The sequence below is a fragment of the Protopterus annectens genome, chromosome 12.part0 (genome assembly GCF_019279795.1).
Source record: "Protopterus annectens isolate FY-2018-M chromosome 12.part0, PAN1.0, whole genome shotgun sequence".
NCBI lineage: Eukaryota > Metazoa > Chordata > Ceratodontiformes > Protopteridae > Protopterus > Protopterus annectens.
In genome coordinates this window covers 1,384,700,354-1,384,715,395 of record NC_056746.1, presented here as the reverse complement: position 1 = coordinate 1,384,715,395, position 15,042 = coordinate 1,384,700,354, and the positions used below count along the sequence as shown (strand labels likewise).

At 41.4% G+C, this 15,042-nt stretch overlaps 1 protein-coding gene across 1 annotated transcript in view; it reads right to left on the bottom strand.

Annotated features, from left to right (window-relative positions):
* Nucleotides 1–14,788, bottom strand: part of CSNK2A1 (casein kinase 2 alpha 1) — a 1,738,971-nt gene extending 1,724,183 nt beyond the window's left edge. The window contains exon 1 of the mRNA XM_044090445.1: nucleotides 14,605–14,788. The gene's annotated coding sequence lies outside the window, so the exon portion shown is untranslated. The remainder of the gene's footprint in view (nucleotides 1–14,604) is intronic.
* Between the last annotated feature and the right edge of the window lie 254 nt (nucleotides 14,789–15,042).

The following is a 15,042-nucleotide window of genomic DNA, read 5'->3' as shown; positions in this document are numbered from 1 at the left end:
AGGGATCTAAAATAAACAAGGCATGCTGGAGGGATAGGTTCATGACCCAGAGACTCCCCAGATTCTGAAATAGATTGCCCATACATGTCAAGCAGAGTGCCTCTTTGGCCCTCTTCAAAAGGAACCTTGACGATTGGATGGGAGAAAGGAAATTCACCCCAGGGATCACGTCAGTCGCCCTGCTAGACAGGGGTCCAGGGAAGTAAATAATGTGGGAAGAAATAGCCAAGGAATTGTTATGGCTAGGCTTGTATAGGCCCCTAGGGCTGATAGCCTAGTACCAACCTATGACATCCTACAGCATGGCCTCAGTTTCGAAACCATGGCCTTAAGCTCAATGCCAAAAAATGTGTCATCCCCTTTGGGAAAAACCCAGTTCATGAATTACCACATTGAGGGTAGTCCACTGAACACAGAAATCATTGTAAAAGATCTGGGAACACAGGCTGACAGCAACCTCTTTATCACCACATTGCCACTGTGGTCAGAAAATCCTTCTATGTGGCACATCTCATTACTAAGGGTTTTGCATCCAGGAAGAAAAAGAGGTCATGGTCTCCCTCTACTCTTCTCTCATCAGAAGAATCAGAGTACAATGCCTCATTTGGTACATACCTCAGACACCTGCAACAAGTGGAGAGGCCACTAAAGTACATCACAAAGAGGATTCTAGGCCTTAAACACTTGTCCTATATGGACAGACTCAAAAACTATTCTCTGTAGCATATCACCTACTTAGAGACAATCTCTGCTTGACTTAAAAGCCATGTCTGACCCAGATCGGTTACAAAAGCTACAGCTACAGAAATCCCAATCCCTCCACACCACAAACTCCAGAGACCTCAACCTCATTACCACAATTAAAAGAACATGACGGAGGGACAGGTTCATAACCCAGAGGCTGCCCATGCTATGGAATAGACTTCCCATACATGTCAAGCACAGCACCTCACTGACCCTCCAAGAGAAATCTTGATGAGTGGATGGGAAACAGAAAATTCACCTCGGGGATAACTCCAGTGGCTCTACTCAGAGGCACTGGGAACCAAGGTCAAGTGGCACAATGTCACGGTAATCCTATGGCTAGGCTTGTAAAGGCCCCAAGGCCATTGGCTTAGTACACACCTATGAACATCTTGTAGACTGGCAGTTAAGTCAGGGTCACTGGAGATCATTTTTGTTATCTAAATGGAGGGACACTGCTCCACCTCATTCTAACAACCAACAGATATAGATACATTGCAAAAATGTCCACAAAGCCATAGTGAACCAAAAAGGATCACTGTGATCCAAAGTGATGGCTCCTGACTTGGAAGTTCAGAAAACTTTTCAGGAATAAACACCCCAAACAGAGTCAGAATCGTTCCTCATGTCTCCTACTCTGTAAAAGGGGAAGGAGAATCCACTTCGGGAAACTTGTTTTAAGATGTTATGTACTTTACGGGGTTACATGGAGGTGGTATTAGTTTTAAAAAAGTCCACCCGTTTTGTTAACACACTTCAGTCAGACCCAACACCCCTACAAAATTCCCCAAAGCAAACTATCACATCCTAAGCAAAGGTACAAATGGTTTCAAAGTTCATACTAACACAGGGAATAACTCCTATTCAGAGAAGTACACTAACACCCTATATAGCCACTTAAGCAAATGTATTGACTCAGCAGTACCAGACAGGAAAAAAAAATGGGATTCTCTTGCAAAAATAAGCCACCCTGCTGGACTGCAAATTATACAAAAAAAGAAAGAAACTGATATTCAAGAAGAAGGAACATACACAGCAAAGGAAGATTACCCTACACAGCCTAAACAAGTAAATAAAAAACCTTGTAAAGTAATCTAAAGCAAGTTACAAGACTAGACTGGCATCCCTAGCTAAAGACAATCATAAGGCATTGATTAACTACGTCCGAAACCTCAAAGGGAATACCCAACGGTGTGCTAAACTTATACTGGATGGCACCACTTACACAGAACTTGAAGAAATTGCCCACCATCCCCACCAGCCATATCCTATAGCATTCCTGACACTTATCTTTTACTGTTTATCTACAGATCATTCAAGTGCTCTCCAGGGCCAAAAGATATGGCTTTTATGGGACCAGATAACATCCCATGCTGCATACTGAATTTAACAAGACATGGCAGAATCACTTAGCGCTCTCTTTAACCACAGCCTGCGCACTGTTTTTTGTCAGAGTGGAGAACAGCTCTAAAGATCCCACCTACAGCTCTTGACTCCTTTACAGCATTCAAAATCTACACCAGTTGTAACAGATGTACTGCACTTTAAAAAATTGTGTATTACTTCATCAACCAATCTTGGGAGCTACAGACCCATTAGCCTGACCAGCCTAATCTGAAAGGCCATGGAAGGAATCAGCCACCGACCTCATCAACCAGAACATGAGCAATCTTCAAACTCTTGACCCACCTCCAAGCAATCTTGGGAGCTACAGACCCATTAGCCTGACCAGCCTAATCTGAAAGGCCATGGAAGGAATCACAGACCTCATCAACCAGAACATGAGCAATCTTCAAACTCTTGACCCACCTCAGTTTGATTTAGTCAAGGGTAGACTTTGCCTATTAAATCTGATGAACGTCTTTGAGAAGGTCACCAAAGGCCTTGATGAGGGTAAAACAGTACACACAGCCAAGACATTTGAGAATTCCCGACTCAAGGATCATGGAGAAACTCTCCCAACTAGATACCAACCTATTCATCACTGGACGGGTAGCAAACTGGCTCAAAGATAGAACTTGCACTATTAAAGCTGGGGAATCCACCTCCACCAGTAAACCAGTTACAGTGGTGTACCACAAGGATCTGTACCGAGCCCACTATTGTTTGCAACTAAATTTTCTGAAGTCCAGTCAAACGTTGATGGCCTGTGGCTTACTAAGTTTTTAGACTGTAAACTGGGCGTAATCACAGTCCAACAATGTTGTTGGTCTTTCTGCTTTTCCCGGTTAGGGAAAACGAGCCACGGTCTTTGAACTTGTGCGCTAATGAATGGGGTATCGAGATGTAAGCCTGGCAAGCAAGGCCATGTCTTCCTTCAACGCATGCGCCGGGAGAGTGACATGGAGATGCCAGACACACACAGAAGGCACTCCCAACCCAAACCGAGAATCGAACGGGAGAACCTCTTGCTGTGAGGCAACAACGCTACCACTGCACCACCGCAGAAGTAATCACAGTCCAACAATATCAACAAATTACATAAGGGACTGACAAATGACTAGTGCTAGAGCCATGGACGGAAACTAAACGCAAAAAAATGCCTCATTATCCCCTTTGGCAGACAAGCAGCCCCTGCTAGTTATGATATAGAGCTCAAATACAGTGGTGACATACTTTGGAACGGAGGTTACTTTGATCACCATGCGTCCACAGTACTGGAGAGAGACCCCTACATTTCCAATCTCAAATTAGGGCACCGCATGCAAGACCAGGGAGGTTATTACTCAGCTGTACTCCACCCTTAACAGACCAAGGACAATGCCCCCTTCTATTATGTACCTCAGACACCAGCAGCAGTTGGAGAGACCACAGAGGTTTCTAGCAGAGAATTCAGAGCATCCCAGACTTGACCTACATGGAAAGGCTGAAAAGCCCAGTCACTGCACTCTACTGTACAGGCTGCTGACAGCCAACCTGTTCCTAGCCTACACAAAAGTCTCTGGACCCTGACCCAACAGAAATGCTGCACATCCGCAAATCAAACTGGGCAAGAGTCAATCGCTCCAGGGATCTCAACCTGGCCAGTGACATCAATAGAAACTGTGCAACAGACAAGTCTCCCAGATATTGCTGCTCCTCTGGAATAAGCTCCCACTGCATGTGAAGCAGAGTTCCTCAATGCCCCTATTTAGGCACAACTGACAACTTGATGAGAAACGACAAATTTACCAAAGGGGTGGCACCTACAGCCCTCAAACAGAGGCACTCAGTGTTGATCATAGTACTGCTTTGCAAACCACGACCATCTAATTATAGTAAATTACGTTACTCGGGGGGGGGGGGGGGGCTAGGCTTGTAAAGACCCTAGGACCATTAGCTCAGTAACATCCTATAAACATGGCACATTACAATCCCTTACACACACACCAAAAGCCAAGCTGTTACCTCGCTAAAAGCACTACTTTCAATCTATATTGGATTTGGTATATGAAGACATAGCTTAACATTACATCAGCTATATCCTGTATAAACCAAAAGGAGCCCACTATACATGTTTTTGTGCTCTCATAATACACAGAGGCGCAGTTTTACACAAACACACACGTATACATTATCTATAGGCAGCATGTTTGCAAGGGCCTATGCTCAGTTTACAGGAGCTGCTCTAGGATTGGTCTGCTCTTTCTGATCTCTGGAGCGAATCCAAATGAAATCCAATACATCCTTTGCATAAAACTGGTGCTGCGGTAGCGCTGTCGCCTCACAGTAAGACGCTGTCCGGTTCGATTCTCAGCTAGAGCGTCGAGACATGCATGAATGGGCTTACTTTCGTTGAAGGTTGTGCGTCAGGGCTGGTAACTCGGCACGTAAAAATCAACTACCAATCATTAGCGGACCGGAGTTCCGCTGTGGCGACCCCTAACCAGGTAAAGCCGAAAGACGCAAACAATTTTGCTGTAAATTTCAATGTATTGCACTTGTAAATTGTGTATTACTCAACTGCATACTACTTTTAACTGCTTTTAGCAGTTTTAACAGTTTTGCTGTTTCACTGTTCAATACACAAAATACAAAATGCAGGAAAAAGTGTATTTTACAGCACAGGCTAGATTCAGATTTGCTGAACCTAGAGTGGCATTATCTGAGCCCTAAAAGCTAGCCATCCTCAATTAAGAGGGCCCCCTGGTAGAAAAGTGTAGCTAAAGACCCATCTGAGTTGGAGATTGTTGGAATAAGGCTCACGATTGAGCATTTCAATTGGCCAGCTGGTTTGAAAAATGTTCAACTTGTTTTAAAAAAGGGTTCTCACAGCTGCTACATAAAGCTGCGTCTGCGCCCTGTTTTAAAACACAGCTCCACACAGTTTGGCAACCAGCCAGGGTTCTACCTTTATCTAAGCAAACGGAGGCATCTGTTTGCACGTAGCATGCCTTCGCACAGCACAATGCAGTTAAGCATTGGTGGTTGTAGATGCAAAAGTTAATAGATTTATTTTCCCCTTAGAAGCTGCCCGTGCTCCAACTGAGGAGTCCATTAAATTACGCTTAGCTGCTCTGAGAGCACCTCAGCTGGGCTTCCTAGAGCATTTGCCACTAACCGAAATCTGCCAACTGTCTCATACCCCTCGACAGCCACAACAGTATAGACCAAGCATTAAGCATTCAATTAAGCCACACCCTTTCTCATTAAGTAACCAAATGTACACCTAGTATTATGGATGGTCAGTTTTCTACCACTTCTACTGCCAGGCTGACTGACATGGGTATCCTGAGGAAGTGCAGCAATTGCATCATGTACACTGGACCACCCACTGCTCCTAAACCACTCGCATGTAATTTGTAGGAGATGCATATACACTAAGAATTTGGAATCCTTGTCCATTTGCAGAACAGCAACATTGAACAGGTTGTCAGCCCACATATTACACCTCCTGCACAAACCATGCTCAACACAAATCATACGCACAGGTACTTCCCAGAAATTTACCTAAACACCAGAGACTTCTGGCACAAACATGCTGCAACTAACAGTACCTACAAGCACTCAATACACACAAAACCACAAGCGTCTCACCAAACAAGCCCCCCAAGGCAAAGCGCACCTAAAACATTTTGTCATAAGCGACTCTATAGTGAGTCAGTTACAGTCAGCCGTCTACTGGGTACCAGGATCCACCAGATCACACAAACACTCAAAGTCTCCCCACAACAAATACAGTTCTAACTCTATCATAGTTCACGTTAGTGTGAATGACTTGAGACATACCTCACTGGACTACATGTAGAAAAACATGACTGAGCTCACACTGCTTTACCAGAGATGGTCATCTGTCACCTCCTCGATTTTGGTTACTGGCTAAGGCTTTTGCCTCCCCCATAATATATACATTTTTTGTTAGAAAAATGTCACAACAAAATTCCCAGACGCAAAAATATCTTCAAAAAGCAACCTCAAGGTCAAGCTGCTAAACACTAGGAGTCTAAACCTAAAAATGGACTCACTGAAGTAGCCCTCACCTTAGAAAACACTGACATCTGTGCAGTCGGTAAGGGCCAGAAAAAGCATCCCAGCCATACTGGTTATGAATCATTCCACCCATTCAGACCACAAACTGAAAGTGTGAGAACTAAAGGAGGAAGAGTATCAATATTCAAATATAAATACATCTCTAGATTTGTTTAGCCAAACAATTGCTTTGAACTAATCGAGGTCCAACTGACTGTAGGCAAGACCCCCTCCAAGTTATAGCTAGTTACAGGACCCCTCCATGAAGCAGGATTCCCACACTACACATCTGGATCTACTTACCCTGGTTTTAGATGACCCATTCTTAGATTGGACAAAGTTATACATGTGCTAATTATTCTTGCCCAGAGGTTCTTGGATTTCAACTCCACAGCCCTGGACCAGCTGGTGGACACTCCCAAAAGGGGCCTAAACATTCTGGATCTGGTGATCATCAACATGGGTGATCGTTGCACCATCTAGTGTGTGCAGCCCTCCCTAGTGAGGTCTGATCATAAAGTCAGTCTCATTAGAAGTTAACATCTAACCCACCCTTAACAGCAACTATACTAAAAAGCTTCTCCAAAGCCAAATACAACCCAATAAGTGACTGCATTACTAGTGTGATGGCATGGACACCTATACTGGGATTTACACCAATGCCTTCTATAATCTACACAAGTATACTGACTCAGCCATTCATGACAGGAATGAACCAAGATCAAGCCTGTCCGGTGGAAATCCACCATCAGAAACCTTAAAGGAAAAACCCAGATCTGCACAGAACTGGTTCTTATGGCACAACATATACTGAACCCACAGAAATAGCCAACCAACTAGCGGACACGTTCAGTGAAAAACATCTCCCCTCTGTCACCAGCCACATATCCCCAAAGCAACCCTACCACCAGCTCTCCACCTTGTATCTCCAAAGAGCAGGTCGTAAACATTCTCTCCAAAGGTAAACATACAACCTCTGAGATCCGATATCCCAGGATATGTTTTAAATGAATTAAAAAAGGAACTAGCTGCACTGTTGGGTACTCTTTTTAACCACTGTCTAAGCACTGATTTTGTATCTGCTGAATGGAAAACAGCTAACACCATTCCATTACATAAAAGGTGACACCTCCACAGACCCAAAAGCCTGACCAATCTAATCTGCAAGGCCATGGAAATAAAAATCATGGGCCTTATCAAAAAGATATACGAGACCTCCAAATGCACGACCTAACCCAGTTTGGCTTCATTAAAGGAAGATTCTGCCTATTGAACTTGGTGGACTTCTTTGAGATGGTCACCAAAGCCCTGGGTGAAGGCAAATCCGTGCATACAGCCTACCTGGACCTGGCCAAGGCCTTCAATACTATTCCCCACTCAAGCATCTTTGATAAACTCACCCAGCTGGATATCAACCTGTATATTGTGAAATGGGTTGCAAACTGGCTCACTGACAGTTAGCTATTTTGACTGTGCGCTCTCTCTCTACCAAAGACCCGTACCCCAGTGGTGTTCCACAAAGATCAGTGCTTGGGCCCATACTGTTTGGAATCTTCTTTTAATTGTACATCCGAGAAGTAAAGGCCTATGGCTGACTATTGCAGAGTGGGTGCCGTCAGAGCCTCCTAATGATGTGAACATCCTACAAGAGGGAAACAAATGACTGGTACCAAAGTCATGGGCCAAAAAGTGATGCATTTTGATGCACAGATTACCACCACCACAAGCACGCAGTCAATGGTGAGATAGTTGGGCACACAGGTGGACAGCAACCTTCCCTTTGCCCACCACGTCTCCACAGTGGTAAAAAAAAGGTCTTCTACATCACCCACCTCAAAAGTAAGGGCATTGCTAACAGAACATGAAGTTATAACTCCCCTGTACTCCTAAACTCATCAAGCCAATAAGAGTACACTGCTAACCTTGGTATGTACCTTACCAGGCACCTGCAGTAACTGGAAAAACCTCAAAAGTTTCTTACAAAGAAAATTCAGGATCTTCACCACAACATACTTAAACAGAAGTCAGTCAGTCAGTATATCTGGTGTCTTCCAAACTACTCAGAGATGACCTCTGCATTCCATATAAAGCAATCTCAGAACCTGCCCTAATGGTGGTCAAAGGGAAGGTTGCTATCCACCTGTGTGCCCAAATATCTCTCACCACTAACTGCGTGCTTGTGGTGGTGGTAATCTGCAGGGGTTTTGCTTTCAATTCACTCAAGACCACTTCGCTGAAAATTCAAATTACTCAAAACATTTCACTAAACTGCAGTTAAAAAAAGGAAGCTAACCTCGTTTTCTAAACAGGGCTCTCTATGCCACACATTTCAAAGTAAAACAGGCAGTTCATTATGCAAATTAGGTTTTGAAAATTAAGACAGTGTACTCAAAACATCCAAGACTTTGCAAGCCTTCCAGCATTAGATGTGTGAAGAGGACAGTCTCATACATAATCTCAATGAAGTGCAAAGGTTCAGTCCTGCACGTCACAAACTTGAAATCTGTCAGTGATGTCAAAATAGTTTGTCCCTATCCAACTGAAAAGTCAGGTGAAACACCACTGGTATTTGATCATCCCTTATCAAAAAACTCAAACCTTGTACCCCCTCTGCTGACCTACTACCCGCCGAATACTTGCAATTAGCAGCCAGATCCATAGCCTACCCAATTTCCATACTCATCAACAACAGAACCATCACAGAGGGATATGTCCCAAAACTTTGGAAAGTATCCTATATCATCTCACTTCACCAGGGTGGAAATTCTACTGAAATTTCAAACTTCCGCCCTATAGCCCTGCTCTCTCCCTTATCAAAAATTATGGAAAGATGTATACACAACTGCTGGACCATCTTCTCCAAAATAACTTACTTTCTAATACTCAACATGGCTTTAGACCTTCCCACAGTACCACCACTGCCCTCCTCTCCTTTACAGACACAATCAACAAAAATCGCAACCACGACACGCTTTCCTCAGCACTCTTCTTAGACCTGTCCAAGGCTTCTGACATGGTCAACCACCAAATACTCATACACATTCTCCAATCTTTGTCACTAGAAACCCAACCCATTAACTGGTTCAAATCCGGTTCAAATCCTACTTAAATGACAGACACCAAGCAGTACTCTGGAACTCCACCCTATCTTCCCAGCTACCTGTTAACATTGGTGTCCCCCAAGGGTCCATACTGGGTCCCCTTCTGTTTTCTTTGTTTATCAATGACCTCCACCAAGCAGTTCCACAAGCTACATGCATTCAATACGCAGACAACTCCACACTCATTTGCTCAGCCACATCAGTACCTAATCTTCACTCCCTTACACAACACATATTTAACTCCGTTGAAGAATGGTTCTCTCAACGCCGTCTCCTACTTAACCCAAAAAAAACTAAACTTCTCTTTACACCCTCCAGTAAATCTCCACCTATAGACTTTACAACAACATCTAAAAATGGCACACCTATATCACAAGATCCCACTACTAAACTATTAGGAATTACCATAGACAACAACCTTAACTTTTGATACACTTTTTCAAAGTGTTGCTTATATGGGTAACAAAAAAATAGGCTCTCTTTACCGGATCAAACCTTTCCTCACTCCAGAATTACTATTGCCCACTCCCACCTTATCTCTCCCCTCCTCTACGCCTCACCCATATTTACTAACTTGTCAAAAAAGAATCTTCTTAAATTAGAAAACTCTTACCACAACATAGCCAGATTTGCTACAGGTAACCCTTTCAGAACCCACCATTGTACTAATCTAAAGCAACTAGGCTGGCTTGAATTTCAGCAGCAACTTAAAATCAATTAACCATAGCCCATCAAATACTGTATCAACCTGACAAAACGCCTATACTATCTACCCCAACCATAACCTAAAATCTCTAAGATCTGCACACAAACTTCTTGTAAATATTGACAAAGCAAACAAAAAAGCTAGTGATTCCCTCTTTTCCAACACTGGAACCTGCTTCCCTTTGAACTTTCCACTATTCCCTCAAAATCTCTCTTCAAAAAGAGAATTAAACTCCACCTCAAATCACAATGGCTGTGCCCCTGTACTAATCCTGACTAACACTAGCTCTTGCCACATGACTAAAAACTGCATCTTATAACCTACCTCTTATTTACATCCACTGCCATATTTCCCCTTCCTACTATTTCAAAAAAACAATGGTACATTTTGGTAGTATTTTTTCAAAATGCCACTTGTAACATTATCCTTGGCACAATATTAACAGTTATGTTACAACTACTGTATTTTCACACTTTATAACCATGTCTGTATATATAACTATTAGTGGTCTTTTCTACAACTTCTAAGGCGACATACCCAGGCACTGTCAGCATTCTTTTCAGTGCATTTCCACATTTTGGAAATGGGCTTGTGCCACTGACACTAATCGAAGCACGACCTCTCTCAACAGCACTGGAGATCTACATATAAGGTACCGCCACTCATGCGTAACATTAAAAATAATTAATTTTACTTGCCAAACAAACTAAAACACACATATATATATATATATATATATTTTTTTTTTTTTTTTTTTTTATACACAAACTATAACACATATAACATACATCACACACAATGTGTACATACAGTGTATATCTCACACAAAGCAAAAAGCTAAGGATGCCCATGACAGAGTGTGGAATAGAGATGCACTGAAGAGTACTGGAAAAATCTGAGGAAAAGCCTGCCTCCTATTGGCCAAAAAGGAGGAGGGAAAGATGACTCTGCAATCTCAAGACAGACAAGGAGCACAGTCACTGTTAAACTGACACTGCACAATACCACTATCAGCAGCTAAATTATATATAAAATGTATAGGTCTAGACTAATCTCTGCCTTGGCAGAATTACATACTTGTTAACTTGGTAACTACTTTGGTTGGTTGACTATTTTCAGACACAACCCAAGTCAAATGGGTAAAGAAACACATGCAAGAATATAACCACACACAAATAAAATTACGCGCGCACACACGATTATAGACACACCCTTCCATGGCATGACTAAGGGATTACCCAAACATAAAATGCAAGCAGACACTGAAACAATTTGCAAACTCCCAGCAAACAAAAGTCAGTTTTTTTAAACACTGAACTAGCAGCTGCAAGCCACAGAAAGTACCACAGCACCAATGTGCTGTCAAGATTTTTATCCAATAGGCATAATGCACTGCATTTTCTTGCAATAAATCTCAAATATAGTCTTTTATCAGACCTCCCAACACTGTATTCCTGTTATACAGACACCAGCCTATTAAACCGCATGATGTTTTCATTTTTTCATTTTGTAGAGTATGTACTATAGCTGAGTACTGGGCTCACAAGCAAGCATCTCAGAAATATACACTTCTATAATCAATTAAAATTTTAACCACAGTGCGTTTTGCTACAAACGCAAACATTAGGCAGGATAACTATTAAAACATGGAATACACCAACGTATTTAGCTGCTTAAATTAAAACAATGTTTAAAAATGATCTAAATATTAATGGTCTCCATTACAAAACTCACAATGAAGCTGGGGGTCTAATAAAACTGAGTGTGATTTTTGTCAGTGAAAGATGCAGTGTTACTGGTAAAAAAAAAAAAAAAAATTCATAAACAGTTACAGCATCCAATTCCAGGTGGACAATGTAAAGCAGGACAAGTGAACAGACAACTATAATACATCATAAACAAGTTCTCAAAATGCCTTTGTTTAAAGACAATAAAAATATGCATACAGAAAGACAACCAAAAGGGGTAAAAGCATAAATGAGCTTTAATGCGTAAAAAATAAAACAGAATATAGAAAAATGCTCAGCCAATAATAAAATTAAAAAAAAAAACCCATAGAATTGGAAAAAATGTAGAAACATAAATACAAACTAGTTCTCCACAACAATGAACACGACGCAAAATACTGTAATTTAGTCACACTTTCACTGTAAATATTACATTTGTTGTGCTGTACACATATCAGAACACCAGTAATATTTTCCATCGATTCCAGTACGTATGCAAATCAGAGTGAGGAGATACGAGGCTGTTTACTTATTTCCCACCACTGCTGAGCAATACCCTAAAAAACTCTCTCTACAAGCACAGCAAAAAAATAAATAAATAATCTTTCCACATGACTGATTGACTGGGATAGTGTGTGGGATGACATACAAGTAGATTCAACAAAGCCAGCATGAAATAAAACAGTCTACATTGCAAATTATAAAAAAATGCAGATTTTAATGAGCTTACTTTTGCCACTCCCTTCACCCAACAAAATGCCATGATCCCTGTACAATGCATTCCTCAAACCACCCAATGTATGTACTGCACGCAGTGTCTCTGTTGTGGATGCAATTTCCTTTTGAAATTGTTAAAGTAAAGTAAACTATAAAAAAATTTCATGTCACTCAATTTTTCACATCCCCAATTTTAAAAAGACTGCTCATTTTCCCACTACGGTAATACTATACACTTAAAAGGTGTATTCTTCAGTTACTAAATAGAAATACATTTGAATGGAACTTCAAAGAGTTCATAGATTAGTTACTAAACTAACTACACTTGTAAACCGTTCTAAGCCTAGCAAATTACCCTATAAGACTCAAAAACTGCACCTTGTGTCTGGAAGATAAGCACTTAAACATTTTTTCCAGCCTCCCACATTATTGGCCAAACAAGTCAATGCTGCACATTATTACAGCTATGTATCAAGTGAACTCTACATGTTATCTGTAATCATGAGTCATAGCCGAATATAGTTCTTTGCACCTTTCCTTCCACTTTGTTACGGAATTAATAAAAACATATAGAACAAATAAAACAAAGTAAAATGAGCACACTACATCAACTTTCCCCACACAGTGCGTTTACTCAATCTCGTCTGAACACTACAAAGGGATATTAAAGTGAATGCATACACTATGAAAACCAGAGTACACAACTATTTTATGCATCTGAACACCTTTTTAACAGTGCAATAATGACCTCCTGGGTTATTTACATCACGTGGTTTACAAGCCACCTTGCATTTTACATATTTAGTGTTTGTATTAGACCACCCTCCTCTCCAGTGAAGATGCCATTTACCCAGTTTGACAATTCAGTAATCAAAATAAAGTACATTGTTCTAGTTGCATGATCTACCACAAAAGACTGCGCACTTAAGACAAACTGCATCAATACTCTGAATGTGATATTCACAAATAATGGATTTTCAAATGTGGTTGTCAGTTATCTACATCAACCCTGATGCTTTTAATTAAAGCCAAGGAAAGCATGGTCTATAACTGGTAAAGCTGAACTGGCAGAAAATACACAAAAGCATGTTTTAAGCAGTTTAAACAAATATCTTTACTGAACAGTGTGGTACATGCTGTTCCTTCTCTGTCAGCCAGTCTAACAACATGTAAAGGCTCTATCTCTTAAAGGAGAACCACTTATTCCTTTGCATAAACACGATCACTTAAGATTAACAGCAAATATACAAACTACAGCATGCATCAACATTTACCACTGTAAACTTTCATTTACAACAAAACACATACTTCTGTGCATCCCGAGTTGCATAGTTAATTCAAAATAAAAAATACACACGCATCTTACTTTTTCTCTGCATATGCGCTGACCAGATGTGGGTTTTCACCCTACAACTGATTAACACTGCTGTTTAACTACAACAACTTATGTACCAAATATACCTAATAACACAAAGTATAAAAAATAAACAAAACAGTTTATGCCATTCGGTACAACTAAGAAAACATCTATAAACAACTTGTATGCCATTCATTTGATTTTTTACACTGAGCTGACAACTATGACAGTTTTATACAATAATGGTCTGTGCTTCCAATTAAGACTGCTTAGTGCCACAGCAAGTGTGTGTAACAAACCCTTTGCAAAAGTATAATGATCCCAATGACCCCCCCCCCAAAAAAAAAAAAACACACTAATGTTTATTTCCACAATCTAATATTGATCCAATACTGCCACCTCCCTGAAAATCAGCCAGCTTCAGTTTGCCTCCCGGAAGAAAACAGACTTACTATAAACCTTACTCTACGTCATTAGCACGAAAATAACCTTTTCATTTCTGTTTATTGGGTACTTCAGCTCCAGCCCCCCAAAAGAAAATGAGGCTTAGCCCCTCTCAACATTCATTCCGGTTTCTTAAAAGTAACACCAGAACTTACATCAAACACACAAAACCGTGATGCATATGCTTCACAACTCGCATCAAACAGTCAACAGGAGACAGTCATGTCTCCCCCTCCTAAAAAAAAAAGAGCTGACTCTCCCCAGGCCTGCTATCCCCCTCCCCACCCGGTTCCCACCGGCTCGACTTTTCCCCTCCCCCCAGCTGGGTGTGGCTCATGATCCCTGTTTCTAATTTCATACCTGTTAGTCAACATTCGCGGCTTTCATTGCCTAACTTGTGCAGTGGGGTACGCGCCCGACCATTTACTCCTGCGTTTCCCCGCGCTTTACTGACTGAGTTCCCCCTAGCCGCATCAGAGAGACAATATGGCGGAGGCACACTGCTCACCAGCCGCAGGGACCAGAGCGAGGCAAAACGGAAGTGGAAATTACGTCCGCACTAAGGGCACTTAACAAAATCATTCCCCTTCGCAACTTGCACCTGATTTTTTAAAGTAACGTACGATTTCTAATTGTGACGTATAGTACTTTTGTGATATGGGAGTATAACTAAGAGTAATAAATAATCTGCGTTGGTGGGTGTTTTATTAGGAGGACGAGTGATTTTTCAGTATTTGTTGCGGAGGCAACTATTAGTTGTACAATTTCTTGTAGCTAATTAAATATTTCTAATATAAA